Here is an 18,299-nt window from a genome sequence, read left to right as displayed (position 1 = left end):
CTAATTTTTGTATAATGCATAAGTACAGCTTCTGTGATAACAAAGGGTATCAGAAATAATCTGTGGGCTCCCTGCCTCAGGGGTTTTCCTATCTAAAGGCTAAATCCTGCCTTGGGGAGTTCTGTTTATGAGGATCTTTCATTTGGTCGTCGTCTTCGATGGTGTCTCCATGTGGCCCCGCTACTCCCCCAAGCTAGTCTGTTTTCTGCAGTTTCCATGAGTGTTGCCATTCCTGCAGCAGCTCCTTTGCACGTGATGTTCCCTGCCACCCGGCATGCCCTCGCTCTTTTCTCTGGCTTCTGTGCACTTCATTTCCTTCCTTTGAAGTTCAGCTAAAACCCCATCCCCAAGTTCTCCCTTCATGGATCCCACAGATCGTGGAGGTGCATTTCTGTGTTCACGCCATTTGGGACCCCTTGCTGCCCACTGGGCATAGCCCATCACCCTTCCTACCAGCTTCCCTCTCCGGCTTCTCTCCAGCTGTCTGTCCCCCACACCTGATGCCCGGCCCTCTCCTTGGGCACACCCTGCCTCAGTTTCCCCCCCATCTGTCATCTTGCTGGAAATGTGCTTCCTGGAAGGCTCTGCTCAAACACTACCTCCTCTCCCTGACTCTTCTTGGCTTTCTGGAAAAAACAAATTGCTCTCTTAGCTGTGCTCCCAAATCCTTGGATAAGTTTCTCTTGCAGCCCTGGTCACACAGCTGGACAGCCAGCTGTTGATATCACGTCCGTCTCCCTCTCTTGACCACAAGCTGCTTGAGGAGCTGGGCTGTGCCCAGTCACCTTGGTATTCCTGGTTCCCAGCTCAGGGAATTAGGGAATTGCATTTGCATAATTAGTTGATACTCTGTGTTGGCTGCTTCTTTCATGAGAGATGGTAGTCCCGAGGTCCTTCCTGCCCTTTGAAAGCTATGGCTTATATGCAGGAGTGGAGTTAAAAATATTTACCAACTGGTTCAGCCCAAGCACAGACCAGCAAGAGTTTCTTTGTACCCTCTTGCTACACCCCTGCCATGCCTGTGAGCTGTAGGGTCGTGGACAGTGTGTAAGGGGTGCCAGGTGGCTGGAGAGATGGTAGAAGAATACTCTGGGGCTGGATGGTGCTCAGGGCCAGTGGCTCTTTAACAACTGGAATGGAGATCTTGTATTTTAGCCACTGGTGTGGTGTGGTACAAGGCTACAAGATTTTAGCCTGGGAGCAGCTGGCAGGAGGGCTGGGCAGAAGCAGATGTGCTCTCGTCCTGGCTGGCTGGGCTACAGATCAGACACCTACCTGAGTTCAGCTCCCCAGGCTGGAGGAGAAGGAGGAGGTTGGTGAGGAAGAAGAGGCTGCTGGGCAGAGATGCTCACTGGGACGAGTCCAGGGAGACTGGGAAATCCACCATCTCCTCAGCAGTGGGGCCACCTCGAGAAGGACAAAGAGACGGTGGAGTGACGCTGGAGAGCTGGCACTCAGCCCGTCAGGCCTGAGGTCTGTTGATGCCTCAATTATTTCTTATTTAATTCTTACCAGGCCCAGTGACTGGCTTCTTTTAAGCCACAGTCAGATGTGGGAACTCCTTCTGATTTTACCAGGCAGCACTGCTACCGGCGTCGCTGGCCTTGCAGGACTCACGCAGCTGTGAAGGGACAAGGCTAAAGGGTCCCAAAGGAGGCGGCTCTGAGCTTTGTATTGTTTAGAGCCAAGAATAAAGCCACACATTGTGTGTGGGCTCAGCTAAGATTCAGTGGCTTTCCCCAAACAAAGGGAAATCTACAAGGACTCTCAGATGCATTTTCATTCTCCCTGCCCCACCTTGCTCCCATTTCCCTTTGGCCTGGAACATCAGGTCCACAAAACAGAAGAACAAACACAGAGCTCTGATCTTTCGGAAGTGGTATGCGTGCCTGGAAGCTGCCTGTCAACTCCAGCCACATCTGGGACGCCTTCCTCCAGTCCTGGGACCTCAGGTGGAGTCTCTAGAAGGTCAGCTGGTAACTGCCACTCCATCTACAGCATCTTAGAGGCCACAGGGATGGGGTGGTCCCTCTAGCCATGCCCCCCGATCTGTGGTCCAGGAGACCCAGCCCCAGCACAGGCGGGGTGTCCACTCGCACCCCTGATGCCCCCTGGGCCCTGTGGTCATGTCCGGCAGGCTGACAGCCAGGGCGTGGGGGTGGCTGACACATTGTGGGAGGTACGGAATCCTCTCCACATTTCTCCTCTGTTTAGATGTGCCACATTAGGCAGATTTTTTAACTGGCTAAACCTCAGTCTCTTTGCTGGAACAGTGGAAGAAAACACTGCCCACTCAGAAGGCTGTTAAGCCTCCCTCGGGCTGGCTGGGTGCTCTTTATAATAAAAGCCAGCACCTCCTCCCTCGTCCTCCACCTTCCAGACATCTGCTCTCTGTCTTCTTTCAGAGACTGCACCCCTCTCCTTTCACCCCATCGGAGAGCCCCCCATTCTACTCTCCAGTACCTCAGTCTCCCCTCTCCCTCCTTCTGCCCCCCACCCCTTTGCTTGATTTTCCTTCTCCTGCAGACCTGCCACATGGCGCATGTTCCTGAGGTCCTGTGGCTGCAGAGCCCCCAAGATGCCATCAGCAATACTACCAGCAGGGAGTGGACAAAGGACTTTAAAAGCTGCTGGGTCATGCAGGAGAAGAGTGGTCAGAGGAGGTGTGAGAGTTAGTTAAGCGGCGGGGGTGGGGTCCCTGAGTGACTGTGAGCTGGAAGGCCCTGGGCTGGTGGAAATACAGCCGGAGGGAGGGGCAAGGGCCTGCGAGGCAAGTGGCCAGTGTCTGGGGGCCCTGCCCTCTTGTAGGCAAAGGGACAAGTTGGGTGGCTCCATTCGTTTTTCAGGAAGAGCCCCTTTAGGGGAGGAGGCAGGAGTCTCCTCTGGGGAGGCTTGGCCATTTTGATGGCTGGAAGCTATTGGAATCACTGTTTACCCAATAGCCAGCATAACAGAAGCCTTGGGTCGGAGTCCAGGCTCTGGTCCAACAGTCCAGCCTCTTGCTCTTTTGGTTGATGGTAGGAATGTGTCTGTGACAGGCCTGGAAACCGGCAACAAAGGACTCCGGAGCAGGGGTGCACGTGGCTTTGCATTTTCTCTCCGTCTCCCTGTCCCCTTCTCTTTTGTGTCCCAGTCTTTTTTCTGGACTCTCACATGGAGCCCAGGAGGGCACAGCCATCAGGGCTATATCAGCACCAGCTAACGCCTTCCAAAACAAACAGGGCTCACATGGATCCATTTGGATCGGCTAGATTCTCAGGAATCAGTCAAGACTTGTGTTAGGTGGTACTCAGGTCCTCCCAGAAGGCAGCGAGGGGGCGTTAGGCCTCATGGCTGGGGTTGGGGGTGCCTCACAGGAGGAGCACATGCTCCAACTTCCCTGGGCCGGGGGATGGTGCCCCCTCCTGGGGGGCAGTCAGTGTGTTCCAGACCGTGGAATTACTAACGGGACTGCAGTGCTCTGTTGTGATACACTTGTGTGATTTCCATCACTAAGGTGCAGGGCGAGGAGGTTGTAAACACAGGCACACACATACGTGTGCACATACCCACAGCAATAAAAACTAACATGAACTGAGCGCTTACTATCTACCAGGTGCTTACCTATACCAGAAGTATTAATATTATTATTACAAATAGATCCAAATTACAGACAAGGAAACTGAGGCCAGGGAGGCTAAGTGACTTGCCCTGAACACACAGCTAGGAGGTGGTGGAGTGGGGGTTCCTCTCAAGCTCAGCGCTTCGCTGGACACAGAGTCCTCAGCAGCTGTGCCGTGTGTCAGGGCTGGGTGCATTCTCAGTCCTCCAGCCCCCAAACCATGACCCTGTTAGGGACTTCCTGGCCACAGACCCTGACGCAACACTCACCCTGATGGCATCTCACATGCTCTGAAGAAGTGGCTTGAGTCCCCAGGTGTCAGCCACAAGACCAACCAACCAACCAACCATCAAATGAATAAAAATCTAAAAACCCCACCGCTGATAATACAACTTAAAACTGGAATCTCTCTCAGACCTGTCAACAGCATCTTCTTGGATAGGAGACAAATGCCCCATGGTCCCTTTCTCCCAACACACAAGGACACGGCCTTGAAAGCCTTTAATCAGAAGGAGACAGTCTGGCAATTTCCTGAAGTGACTTCAGAGGGGCTGAATGCCCTTCTTGCCCTCCTTCCCACATGCTGCCTGAAGTTACCCCTCTTCCAACCTCACTCTGAGGTTTAAAGGCTCTGACCCTTATCAAACAAGTACCCTTGTGAGTGGAAACACTGTAAATGGATTTCAGAGTCTATTTCTGGTGGGGAAAGGTGAGAGACTGGACATGCTGGATATTTGGGGAAGAAGGAGGGCCCAGTGAGGAGAGGGACAGCCAGAAAGGGGGTCTCAGACTGGAGCTAAGCTTTGCTGGTGGGGTATGTTCTCCCTGCTTTCTAGGGGCCTCTAGGTTGTTTCCTCCTGAAGACACAGAGGGAGGAATAAGGGTTGTGCACACTAATGCTGAAGAGATCCAGGGGAAGCCCATTTCTCCTCTTCCTCCTCATTTTCTCCCTGGCCCCACTCCAACCCCATTCGGTTTTCTCCTCCTGCAGCTGCAATTCCTAAACAACACTTGACGTTCTCTTGATTTCCAGCCCTTCGGCTCCTGGATGTCTCTTTATTTATTTATTTAATTTTTTGTGAGGAAGATCAGCCCTGAGCTAACATCTGCCAATCCTCCTCTTTTTTTGCTGAGGAAGACTGGCCCTGGGCTAACAACTGTGCCCATCTTCCTCTACTTTATATGGGACACCGCCACAGCATGGCCTGACAAGCAGTGCCTCGGCGCGCCGGGAATCCAAACCCGGGCCGCTAGCAGTGGAGCACATGTGCTTAACTGCTGTGCCACGGGGCTGGCCCCTGGGTGTCTCTTTAAAGATTATTATTTTTTTGCTTTTGCTACTTGGTGAGCTTGGGCTGCATAAAGTGGTGTGCATTGCCCTCCTCCCATTCCCCACGTCCGAAGCTGTAAGCTCCCACGGGTAGGGCTTCTGCACTCTTGCACCTTCTCCCCATCCAGCACCAGCTGCGATGCTTTGCCCCCGTAAAACTGTCAGTTAATGCCCACTGGCTTGTTTTTGTTTGATTTCAATAGGCCCACAAGAGGATTTCCACCCCTAGTCTCCTCTAAGAAAGATGAACCACTCCAAGAAGGAACCTTCAGGGCCGGCCCGGTGGCCTAGCGGTTAAGTGCGTGCACTCTGCTGCGGTGGCCTAGGGTTCGCAGATTCGGATCCCGGGTGTGCATACCGAAGCAGGGCCTGTCAAGCCATGTTGCGGTGGCGCCCCATATAAAGTGGAGGAAGATGGGCACGAATGTTAGCTCAGGGCCAATATTCCTCGGCAAAAGGAGGAGGAATGGCATCAGATGTTAGCTCAGGGCTGATCTTCCTCACAAAAAAGAAAAAAAAAAGAAGGAAGCCTCAGTGAGGCTTGAAATGGCTTGAGGTGGAAATGGGATGTGTCTGAATCCTGCCTCCTCAGTGGAACTGCCTGAATGGGCATCTCCCCTTGGCCACACTTGAAACACCCTGTCCCGCAGCCAGGCTCAGCTGACAAGAAGGTGCCAACCCATCTTGCGCTCTCTCCAAAACCTCCTACTGTCATTTCCTGCTTTCCATTTCTGCAAGGTGGACATTTAGATAGGCAGTGAGAATGAGCCACATACCTGACAGGTAGCAGCAAAAGGTCTGAAATGGCAGATGAGTCCTGGTGATCTCAACTCCCCTGCAAAGGAGACAACTGTTGTAAGGGTCTTGGTCTCAGATGCTAAGATCCCCTAGACACAGGCTGACAGTCGAGTCAGCTCTGTCACAGAGGGGCCAGCTCGTCTGTGACAGAATTATCCGCCCACCTTCCACCTTAAGACACGCACTGCTTGCTCTGTCCTTTGCTATAGAAATCGAGATGGAGAGAACAAAGTGAGGAAGTCCCTGTCACATCCTGTCTCTGTGAGGCAAATCATGAATTGAATTTCCATGGAAAGTGTCCTGCCAAAGTTTTAGAAGGAGAGCAAAGGTATCTGGGGGCTTTGTAGAAACTGCAAACTGCAGAGGCTCAGAGCAGGAAGAAAATGCTCCAGCTGGCTGCCCAGGATCTCTGGGATCCAGGGAGGCAGGATGGCCATCCCTGACTAGCCCTTCTCTCTTAACCATCACAGGGAAAGACACAGAGACTGGACTGGAATATCCGCTAACTAAGGGTTGGGAAAGGGCTGATGCCCAGCTCTTAACTTGCCATACCCTCCCCTGCAGGGCAAGAGCAGGAAGGAAGACAGCCTGGGAGCGTTGCCATAAGTAAAACCCACAAGAGCTGTTCACACACAACTTGGAAATACAGTGGGGCACTGTATTGGGATTACTCTAATGGAGTGGAACTCAAAAAAGAAGAAGCAACCACTACCCTAACCCACCCCATTTTGACATAGGCCTCGGTGCAACTTTGATATTAGTGGGAGAGAAGTACAGTGGACCAAGGTGCCAGTCACCTGGCTGCACCCCACACTGACACCCTCCCTAGGGGACAGATCAGAGCTGTGGCACAGGGTAGCTAAAGCACATGCAGGACACCCCCAGAGACTCTCAGAAATGCCTGATGTTTGGGGTGGGGCCTGGCAGGTGCTCAGGCTCTGGGTGAGCAGGTGGAGGTGAGAACAGTGAGCTATGGGGCACTGACTTGAAGGTGACCCTCCATGTTCAGGCAGGCTGGTGCATATATCCTGGGCTTATGCATGCATAAAGATGTCCTACACAGTAAAGGGGGCTAAGTGGTGAGCTCAAATGGTGGGTGCAGGTCCTTGGGGCTGGGGAGACACAGGAGTGCTCAGGGACAGATTGAACTTAAAATGGACACTGAACAGGATCAGGGAAACAGGAGGGTGAGGGGAGGGGGACAGACATTCTGAGGGGGGGTGTTGCTGTGTGGAGATGAAAAGTCTACGGGCTTGCTGAGAGAGTTTATGAAACGCACCAGTGGAAGGGAAGGCTAGACAAAAATAGATAGGACCCAATTCCAAAGGACCTTTCATGCCACACAGGGAAGTGGAGCGACATCCTGGGCAGCCCAGAGCCATCTGGGAGTTCAAAGGATCTGAAGTGATTCAGGCTAGAGAAGGAAAATGGCGGCTGTACCAAGGGGCTATTTGGAAACGTTAATCCTTGCTTTTCATTGCCCTTTACCTGAGGTCCTCCACACTGCCTGGGGAGAGGTGAGACTGTCACAGCAGGAATGCAAAGGCAGCAGGCAGAGTCCACTTCTGTGATCCCAGGCACAGCCCTGCTGGGATGTGGGAGGGAGACCCCACCTAGCACTGCCTGCACACCAGGGTGCTCACCCAGCAGGAACAGGACCCCATGGCCGTCTCACCAGCTGTATATGGGCACCTCCAGTCCAAGGCCTCAGGAAAGGTACAAAGTCCTGTACTCAAAAAAAGAGTAAGCGCTGGACTCCTGGTGGGTTATAAGTGAGACAGGAAGGACCCTCACCTGTCCTTGGACGGTGGAGAACCCACCACGCTTCAGCCTCTCCATCAGGTCCGTTAGGACAATCCTGCTTGGTGGACACCAGCCCTCACCATGACACGGTCTGAGGGAATTCCTGGGCAGAGGAGCGGGAGAGTCCCTTCCTCAACACAAAGGCCATTCTCACACACAGCTGGGACACCAGAGGAGATGGAATGAAAGTCATATCCAACTCACAGGTAGGTGGATTAATCCTTCTCTTCTGCCAAGGAAGGATGGCAAAAGACAGCAGTAGGGGTGGCTTAAGATAAACTTGTGAGCACAGAGGCAGGCTTGAGAGGGAGGGGAGTCATCTCCCCTCCTGAGTTTGAAAATAAAATGTTTCCCTCATCCTCAGAGTCCATGCAGGAATTTGTGTCACCTCTATCTCCCCACTCAGTGACCATCCTAGCTTTCCATGCTTCTCTCTTTTTATTCTTGGCCCCTAATCTTCACCAGCCCAGCACGTGCAGCCTTCACATTCACGCCCATGCTTTTGCATGTGGTGTCCTGCTCACTTCTTCTCCCTGCCAATCCATGTGCTCTTTCGCCAAGGTCCTCACAACACTTCTTCTTCCAATGTCTTCATGGGTGAACTCTGTGCACAACCTCTTCCTTGTCACTCTTCAAGTTGCTACCTATAGTTTGGACTTGTGAAAATATCTCATGAGGCACATTTGCAAATGTCTTTATGTGACTGTATTTTCTTTTCACCTACAGTTTGGACCCCTGGAGTTCAGGGATCAAGTCTCCTTGGCCCTTGGCATATTCTCAGGCACCAGCAGATTCCACCTGGCATAGGTGAGTCGCATGGGTTGACTCACAAAGGAAGAGACAGTCATTAAGGCAGATGGTTTTTGGTCTACACTGCTCAGGGGCTGTCTTGACATGAGTACAGCCATGTTTGGCTGCTCCATTGACCTACAGCCACCAGCACACAAAGAAATATAAAGCTGCTTTCTGTGTGGTGGGGACTGGCCTTTTCCCGGGAACTGGCCTTTCTCCCATGGAGAGAGTTGCAAATTGTAACATTTCAAGGCTCTTGGAGCGTCGTAGCACGGGATGGACTGGCCATCTGTGCCGGGCTAGGACAATAACCAAAGAGAACAATGCACGTACACAATTACTGGGCTGGGACATTAGCCAGGGGGCTCAATGCACGCACGCCACTGATAACCATTTGTGCATGGAAACACTAAATGCTTGCTCTGCAAACTCTGTAATTGCTTACTCAAAAAATTATTGATGGTATAAAAACTGCTGGAAACTGAGACCTAGTGAGAGTTCCACCTATGGAAGGGACGTCTTGCCCAGGACGTGTGATCCTTGCCCAGCCGCGTTGATTGACAGGACTCTCCCGGCAGTGGGGTGTGAATATTGTGAGTAATTGATTTGATGTGAAGTAATTGATTTGATGTGAAGTAACTGATCTGATGTGTTCTTTTTCAGTCAACCTGGTGTTTCTCTTTCCGGTTGATTTGTGTCATTTCTCTTCCGCTGATATGGATGTTTTCCCTTTCCAGTCGAGCTGATGTTTTTTCCCTCTTAATATTTGACCTATTCGGATCTGTTTGCAGACTATCGCCTTTACTATCCTCTATATAATAAAGTATACCTTCAGTCCATTTGTTTGGAGCGGAAAGTGTTTTTTACGTCTCCGATCGAATCCCCGAACCTCTCGTAACAGGGGCAGAAAGAATGGATTGGATAATTTCCCATCAACCTCCCCCCCAGCCCAAAGCATTGCTCCCGAACCTTCCTCACTACATACTTTCCTTCGTTTTTCTCCAAGGAACTGATACTGAAAATTCCTGTGCCACCATTGTGCTTTTGTCACACAGGCGGTGAAGCACACACACACTGAGAGAGAGGGAGAAGCACATTGCTCTCTGAGCTGCAGGCACTCATCTTTAGCTGGTTCCCGGGGAATGTCAGGGGCTGCAGGGGCTGCACATACTCTTCCACTGCCCAACCAGCCTGAAGTCTCCAAGGTCAACAGGCATTTCTGGGGTAACTTGTAAAGTGCTACCCAAAGGCATCAGCATTGGGCACTCCCACCTCAGAGGAATTCCTGTGCAGTAAAGAATTAGCCAGCATCCTCTCCTAGCATGCAGAGCCGTATAGAATGAGAGTTGGTTGTGAAGGAGCCACCAGTTCAATGCAGGCCCTATGAGAACAGTGCTCACACGAGTGCCATCCATTTGGAGAGGCAGTGGATGGGCTCTGGTGGATGGACTTCATTATGCTTTTTCAGAGAGCCAGCCCAAACTTAGAGTTTGACAGAGATTGAGTTACGAAAAGATTGTAATGGAAGAAAAAGTGATAAGGCTGTTTCTTAAAGATGGTGCTCCACGCCCATGGGCATCAAACCTGTGCTTCCTTCCCCGGCATGGGCGGGCTGCACAGTGTCGTCCACAACCTCTCCTGGCTCCTCTGGCGAACAAACAGCACCTGTTTGTTCTGTTCGGGGGAACCCATTTTAAGGAAAATTATTTACAATTTCTAAATAAGGCCAAAAAGTGGCCAACATGTCCTTCCAATGTCATATGGGGGCACTGGCACAATAAGGATTAATTATTTATTAGGGCACTTGGTTTGACTATTGTTTACTATTACTTGAATGTCCCAGACTTAGTGCACTTGCATATTTAACTTGTAGATTTTGTCCAACAGAGTTGCGAATAATTTCTGTCTAATGGAGAAAATAGTCTCAAAGGTATGGTGGCCCAAAAGGTGGGACATTAACCACTTCATAGATAAGCTGGTAATCTTATCCCAACATTGCTATATTAAGCTGCCTCGATGGACCTAACTTTTCAAATGCTCTTTGAACCACTCTTTACCATATTATTGATTCCCTCAAGAACTAATGGGTTGAATAAAATCTTTGACACAAGTTCATTTATATTTGAATGATTCATGTTTAAATTTTTTTAAAATTATACTTTGTTCACGTTTTAAAAATTATGAGAAAATAAAAACACATTTATTATTGTTTTAAAAATTATACCTTGACAAGTCATTAGCCTAGAAACAGCTTTTCTGGAAAGTGCCCTGACCCTGGCCCTAAATGAGCAGTAACTGGCAGGACCATCCGCCCGGCCTCCTCAGCACCGTGCACTCCTCACTGTCGTGATGAGCCCCAGTCCATCCCTGATGGAGCCCAGATAAAATGGGATCATCTGGAAAACATTGCCAGAAAAATCAGCTTCAACAGTGTCTTCTCCCAAATACTAGAGGTCCTTGTAGGAGACCCTTCTGCCTTCCTCTTTGTCCTTTCAGGATTAGGTTTCTAAATGTCTAAGTAAAAATGACAATGTCATTACAAAGACTTTTAAAAAGGAACATTCACAGCCTTAGTTGTGAGAACATCCACTCACTGCTGTACTTACATCATTGGGCCTAGGAACTAGTAAGGATGCAAATCCCCAGCTAAAATTGAGCAGCTATGTTCCCGTCACAGGGCCCAAGAGGGCAAATGGTGGCCCCTTCTGAAGTTTGAAACTAAGAATCAAGCTGTTTTCAGTAATTGCCTGAGGGAGAAATAGGGGGGTAACATGGTTCAGAGATGACCTCTGGTGACTACTAAAATGTTTGTCCAATATTGGGCTGGGGGAGGGGAGGGGCTGCTGGGAGGCAGAGAAGCCTGCAGTGGATTTGGTGGCCAGCCAGGGCCCTTCCACTGCACATGGGCCACTGTCCTCAACAACCACAGTTGGGACAACACACCAACTCCCAGGAGGAAAACGGAGGCAGCAACAAAGAGACTAGAAATAGAGGTGAGCTCCTCCACAGATGGAAGAACACGGTGAGACCTTAGGGATCATCTTGCCCAAGGCCCTCATTGCGCAATCCAGAACCAGAAGCCCTGGAGTGTGAGGGACTCCACTGACCTAACAGGGAGGCAGAGCTTCTAGGACACCACACATCCTATGGCCGAGTGCAGCTCTGAGAACCTGCCCCAGATGGGCCAAGAGCTAGTCATGGACACAGTGTCCCTGTTGAGACTTGGTTCTGAAGTCTGCAAGGGACGCTCCACAGGGCCCCACTCCCATTGCTCTGTGCACTGTTTCCATCTTGTCCATCTTGGCATCTGATATGCAGAAATTCATTGTTACAAAAAATGCTTCGGTGAATGTGTTCTGTGCATTTGTGTAATTATGTCCTTAGAACAGAAGATTGCCGGATAACAGGGAACATGCATTTAAGGTTTTGATGGCTACCCTGCAAAAATGCTGTGCCTATCAGTACCTCTAGAAGCAGGGTACAATGGTGCCCATCTCTGTACACGCTTTTTAATAAACATTGATGTTACAAATCTTTTGCATTTTGCTAAATTTATTTTACTGCACCTTTTCCTATCCTGGTGAAGTTGTGCATCTTTTCATGTTTATGGTCTGCTTGTATTTCAGGTCTGTGAGTTGTCTGTTCTATCTCATGCTTATATTTATACTCGATTGTTTGCCTTTTCTTATCCATTTGTAGGCATTCTTTAGATATTTTGGATATTGACCAGAATTATTGTCTGTAATCTTTGAGGCAGATATTTTACCCATTGCTTGTGTTTTTACTTTATTTATGGTATCTTTCATCTTAGAGAGATGAAAAATTTAATGTAGATAAATATGCCAATAATTTATTTTACAGCTTCTGGGGTCTGTGTCATGATTGAACATAAATTTAGTTTTAAATGATTAACATATGGTACAAATATTTCTAGGATCTTCTTCTAATAATTCTATAGGTTTTGTTTCGTTTATATCCATTAGGAGTGTGTGTGTGGTGGGGGAATATAAAGTCTCCCATGCGAAGCAAATATCACATCGCCTGTTAGAGAAAACCCCAGTTTCCCCGACTGAAGCGGCCTCTTCATGCTTACTGCATTTCCGTACATTGTTAGGTCTGTTTCTACATGCTCTGTTCTGTTCCATTGACCTACTTATCTCTTCCCATATCAGTAATACACTGTTTTAGTGACAATTTGATATCTGAAGGGCATCTCACTTCTGATTATACTTCCTTTTCTAAAGTGTTTGAGCTATATTTATGTATTTGCTCCTCCATATGAACTTCAGAATCATCTCCTGTATTTTTCAAAATCAGTATCTTGGGGTTTGGATTGGAGTAACTGACACCTTATAACATGTTAGTCTCCCACCCAAGAATATAGTCCACTTTTTGTCATTCAACACAGTCTTTTAGTTTTCTTCTTCAGCCACATTAGTTGTTGAGACTTTTTTCCTGGATTTTATTTCACAGATTGTGTGCTATTATGAAAGGGATTTTAAAGAGTGTTCTAATTTGTTATTGCTAGTGTCTGGGGAAAATCATTGCCCTGTTGTTTATATCTTGTACCTGATCACCCTTTAAAGCTCTCTTATCAGTTCGAATAGTTTTTCGGTTTATTCTCTTGGGTTTTCTAGGCAAACAATTTTATCATCTGCAAGAAATACATTCTTTCTTTTGTATTTCAATATTTATGCTTTTAAAAATCGCATTGTTGGGGTTCTCAAGAACACTTGTAAGTAACAGCATTGATAACAGACATTGTTGTGTTATTCTGGATTTTAAAGCTAATGCTGCTGGTGTTTAATATTAACTGTGGTGTTTGCTACATGTTTTCTAAAAGATACATTCTCGAGTCTTTTCCTTCTATTCCTAGGTTACTGAAAGGAATTTAAAAATATGGAATGGTTGTCTAATTTATCAATTGCTTGTTAAACATCTATTAACTTGATAGTTAATAATTTTTGTCCTTAGTGAAATGAGTTTCATTAATAGAATTCCCAATGCTGAACCATTCTTGTATTCCTACAATAAATTCTACTCAGTCATGGGTATTACTCTTTTAATATTCTGCTCTGTTTGTATACTAATATTTAATTTAGGGTTTGTCTTCCATATTCATGAATGAGATAGGTATATAATTTTCTTTCATTTATCTTTCTTTTTTTCTCCCTCAGTGTTTTCTTTATCCAATTTGGAATAAAGATTGTGCAGTCATCTTAGAAAAAGTAAGAAAGCTTTCCATCTTCTCTGCAAAGTTTTTTAAATATCACAGAACTGTTTGTTTGATCGAGTAACTTAGAGAACCATCTGGACAAGCCCTTTGGGAGAAGCAGATGTGTAACCACTGTAGAAGTGTATTCTATTCAGGTTCTCTGCCTAGACAAACTTACCAATTTTGGTCATTTAGTTTTTCTGGAAATTATTCATTTCATTTATGTTTTCATATATTGTTCATATTTATTGGTTTAAACTATGCATGATAATCTCATAATTTTTAGCCGCTATATCTGGTGGTATATTCCTTTTATTGTTTATGATATTACTTATGTGTTTCTCCTTTTCTTCCTTCCTTCTTTCCTTCTTTCTTTTGAAGTCTTGCTAAAAATAGTTTATTTTTTTACCATTTGAAAGAAAAAGCTATTGTTTTTATTTAACAAATCTATGTATTTTCCTAGTTCTTTGATATCTGCTTTTGTCTTTTAGACTTTTCCTTCTACTCTTTTAGAGGTCATTTTATTATTCTGTTTTGGCATCTGATTGACATGCCTATGGCCTCATTTCCTTTGTGTCACTCTAACAAATTCTCTCTAACAGAGTCTTTAAGGTTCATCCTTATTCACTGTGTATCCCCTAGAGCCCATCCCATGTAAGGTTTATTTATTATTGTTTATTTCCAAGTAGTCTGTCATTTTAGTTTCATTTTCCTCTTAATGAAAGAATGACTTAGAAGAATACTTTTTGTGTGCTTGATCACATCCCTTTGTTACAAGCCTTCTCTGTGATCTTGTTTTAGATATATCTCTAGATAAATAAGTGTCTATATATAAAGCATTTAGAATGGTGTCTGGCATATAGTTAGTGTTTGCTCCTTTCATCCTTATTGTAATCTATTATAAGAAGCATAAGACTTTTTTTCTGCCACAAGATAAAGTTTCCATATTTTAATAGGAGCATGTAATTTGTCACATTTTTTGTGGTTACTGATTTGCTTTGACTTCTTCTTCTCCTAACTTTATGTTCCTATGAAAAGTGATTTCTTTTTGTTGTATGTTTTCTTTTCTGACTGGGTGGATTGTAGTTTTCTTTCTTTGTGTGCCCTCTACTGGTTTGAAAGTTCTATAACCTAACCCACTCCCCTTAGAAATCCATGAACCTGCACTTTCTCTCAGTGGCTAGACGTGCTGGTCACTTCTGAACGAGACACAATGTTGAGTTTGCTTTCACATCTCTTCCTTCCTTTCTACTCCTCCCTCCAGACTCCCAGGTTTGGTGGAAATCACCTGGACGTTTTGTTTCAGATGCTTTTACACACGAGTTTTCCCTCTTCTATTCTAGGAAGTATTCTCTGGAATGGTATTAGAAATCACAGGTGCATTAGCAGCGGTCATCACAACAGTCACCACTTTTGGCAACTTTGTGGCTCCTCACTGTCTCCTGTGTGACACGTCTCATCGCTTTCTCTTTTCTTGGGGTCATTTTGCTTGAAAGATCCTCCAGTATTTCATCTCATTAAATGTCCTTCGGTAGTCTAATTTCTCTGACTCCCTTCATTTCTGAAGATTTTCTTGTACTTTCTCAGTTGAAAGATAATTGTTCAAAATGTAAATATGACCACGGGAGGCAATGGGATTGTAACAGAGTCACGTGGGAAGAGCGGGTAAGGACGTAGAGGGTGGTGTAAATGAGTTAATCCTGACCCCTCAGCGCAGGGAGTCAACAGAGGGGGATGGTGATATAAACACAGGATTCAGACATCAGGAAGTAACTACAGAAAAACCAAACCCAAAGTCACAAAGTTCTCCCTCGGGCAACAAGACTGGGGTGGGGAGGGAAGAGATGAAGAAGGGAGGGAGATTAGGGGGCTGTTGCTTTTCATTACAATGCTTTTTGTTCAGTTTTACTCTTTAAACATGAACCTGCTTTACTTTGATGAGAATATATGTATTTTAAATATAAGGGGCTTTTTAGTTCTGACCAGATCTGAGATGTAAAGTCAGGTTTTATGTGAGTAATTCAGCTATTTTTCTGGCCACATAAAGAGAGATTAAACCACATAGGAGCTCACAAAATGAATCTCTCTTTCTCCTGCTATGTCACACACACACACACACACACACACACTCCCCTCTATGTGTGGGTGAGTGGCTATGTGCATGTGTGTAGCCAGGCCCTCCCTGGTTGTCCCAGCCCCTCGCTGGCTCGCTCTCTCCTTTCCTACCAGGACGGCTCTCTCTCTCCTTTCCTACCAGGACGTAAATTTCTGATATCTCCTTCCACAGTGTCCTCTGGGCTGACCACTTTGTTTCTAGACAACAACCCCTTGACCCAGCCCACCACGTATCCCTCATGACGGTCCTCTGCCAGTTCTTGGCTTCATATTTCTTACTCCCTTCAGGACACACAGGGAACCAGCCCTCACATGTGCCACTCACCCAGTGCTCTGAGACCCCCTGCTCCCTCCGGCCCCCTGGACTCCGTCCATCTTCTGCAACCCAGTCTGTGTCCTCTCCTTAAGGCTCCTCAGGAGACATGCCTCCTCCCCAGGCACAGTCGGTGGGCCTCGCTGCTGACTCAGGACCTCCAGCGCTGCTCCCCACCACTGTCCTGAGGTGGGAATGCTCAGAAGACTGCCGCAGAAGGCGAGGTCTCCTGAGCCTCCAGCAGCCAAGGTCTGTGGTGGCTGGACACTGACACCATCCTGGGCTCCAGTAACAGCCCCTGGGGCCTGCCGTCCTTGCCATGGCTGCTGGTTTTGTTTTATTCATTTTTGTTATGAAAAGCATGTGGTGGTTGGGATTTTTGGAGGGAGGTGCACATTAGCACCCATTTTTCTAATCTGACTACCATGTTGCATTGATGTTAACTTTTTCACCTATTTATATGAAGTTTTGACAAAGATTCCTTGACAAAAATCAGGTGCCTTTGAGCCCTATTCTTCACTACCATCAACCTTGGCCTATAAAGACTGTAGTTTCCCAGCACAAATGATTTCTTTTACCACCCTACCTAAGAGACTTGAACAAACTCTGGCATCATTTCTAACAACTCAAGGCTGTGTCCCTGGGATGACCCATTCTCCTTTGAAGTTCCTACCTGGGAAAACTCAGAGCTCACAAAGGAATTTACCATCTGTGTCAGCCAACACTTGAAGATAGGGTCCCTGTCTCCCAGTCTCTCTAGGAGAGTGGGAGCCAGTGTCCACAAGCAGTTAGCAAACCCAGATAGCCTAGTCATATGGACCAATCCTCCTTCCTGCTTTTTGTAAATTTCCACTTCCCTGCTTTCTCTTCCCATTCCCTCATCCTCCCTTTAAAACATGTAGTTACCTCTGCACTAGTTGAATTTGGGCTGAACTTACACTAGACTCTCTTCTGTCAACTTAAAAAGGAAATTTGCCTGTTATTTTATCTCAAAATGAATTTATTTGGGAATAGCCAAAAGAATTGCAATTTGGAATCTGCATGCTATGGCAAACCGTAGGCAAATCCAGAAAACACAAAAAGGTGAGAAAATGGGGGCAGTAGGGAGGGGCTATTGTAAAGGAAAGTCCATTAGGGGAGAGTAACAGTTCAGGGCAGCAATGGCTTCTCATTGGCTGAGCTGTGGCATTTCTCATTGGCTGGGCTGTTGCCAGGTGGGGAGAGAAATGTTCCTTCAATAGTAAAGTAGTTTTACTTGCTGTCCAATATGCAAACATCTCTTCCTGTTTGGTTTAATTGAGGATGTGTGATAGGGTGTGAGAGCTCCCCCTACAGGCCTTAACACCAATTGTGTTAAGATTTCTACTATTAATTTCCACACTTCCATACTGCAATAGTTATTACTGAATAAAATCTGTCTTGGTTGCTTGGGCTTCTTATGAACCCATGCAGAAGCTCCCTGATGGGCATCTGACCATCAATTCATGGCCTAAAATGAAAATACCCACTACCTGAGAACCTAGAACTTGCCCTTTCAAAGCCGCCTTTCCCTCTATCCCCTCAGTCTAGCCACGCTGCCGTCTCTTACCATAAATCCTCCCTCTGGACCCCCAGGACATCCGGCTTACCTCAGAGTGCTCCTTGGACCCTCAGACTAGCTGAATAACCCATACCTTTGCAGGCCTCTTAGAGCCACCGCTCCATGCCACTGTTATCAAAAGGAGAAAACATCACAGTGGAAGGCCCAACTCCTACATTATACAGACAGGAAACTCAGCCACACAGGCACATCCCCAATTCTGTGCACAGAGGATTCAAAAGAGCATAATATCTGTAGTACATCTTTCTGGAGCATCAATTTTACTATAAGATTTGGAAGAAACAAAGCTATTTAGAGTTCTAGGCAGCTCCCACAAATCCATCAGTGTCGGCTACAAGATCAAAACTGTCCTCAGACAGCAAAGTGGAAACTGGCACCAGCAGCTGAAATGGGAAAAATGGCTCTCAAGAAGAATAGATGATCCACCCATGCCCTTGAATTCTCCTGAAACCTCTTTTTTGAGCTGTAGGAAGATTACTGTACCCTATGATAGACTACCAGAAATGCTTGTGACTCCTACTCTTCAGCAACCAAATGCTCTTTTGGACTCTTGAAGCTTGGAGGCTGAACACAGCAGAAACCTGCTCCTGCACATGGAGCTGCTGTGAATGCAGAACCAGAGTCAGCTGTTGAAAGTCCTTGGTGAAGCTAACTCCCTTCCAGCTCTTCCCTAAGGCTGAGGAGTAATGAGTCCTTCCCCTATGGGGTCATTCCACTGTGTCCTCTCAGTTG

General features: G+C 46.9%; 1 pseudogene; it reads right to left on the bottom strand.

Annotated features, from left to right (window-relative positions):
* Nucleotides 1-18,299, bottom strand: part of LOC131403919 (butyrophilin-like protein 9) — a 48,943-nt pseudogene that overhangs the window by 11,119 nt on the left and 19,525 nt on the right.

This window comes from Diceros bicornis, unplaced genomic scaffold, assembly GCF_020826845.1.
Source record: "Diceros bicornis minor isolate mBicDic1 unplaced genomic scaffold, mDicBic1.mat.cur scaffold_95_ctg1, whole genome shotgun sequence".
Taxonomy (NCBI): Eukaryota; Metazoa; Chordata; class Mammalia; order Perissodactyla; family Rhinocerotidae; genus Diceros; species Diceros bicornis.
This window is presented reverse-complemented; position numbering and strand designations above follow the sequence as displayed.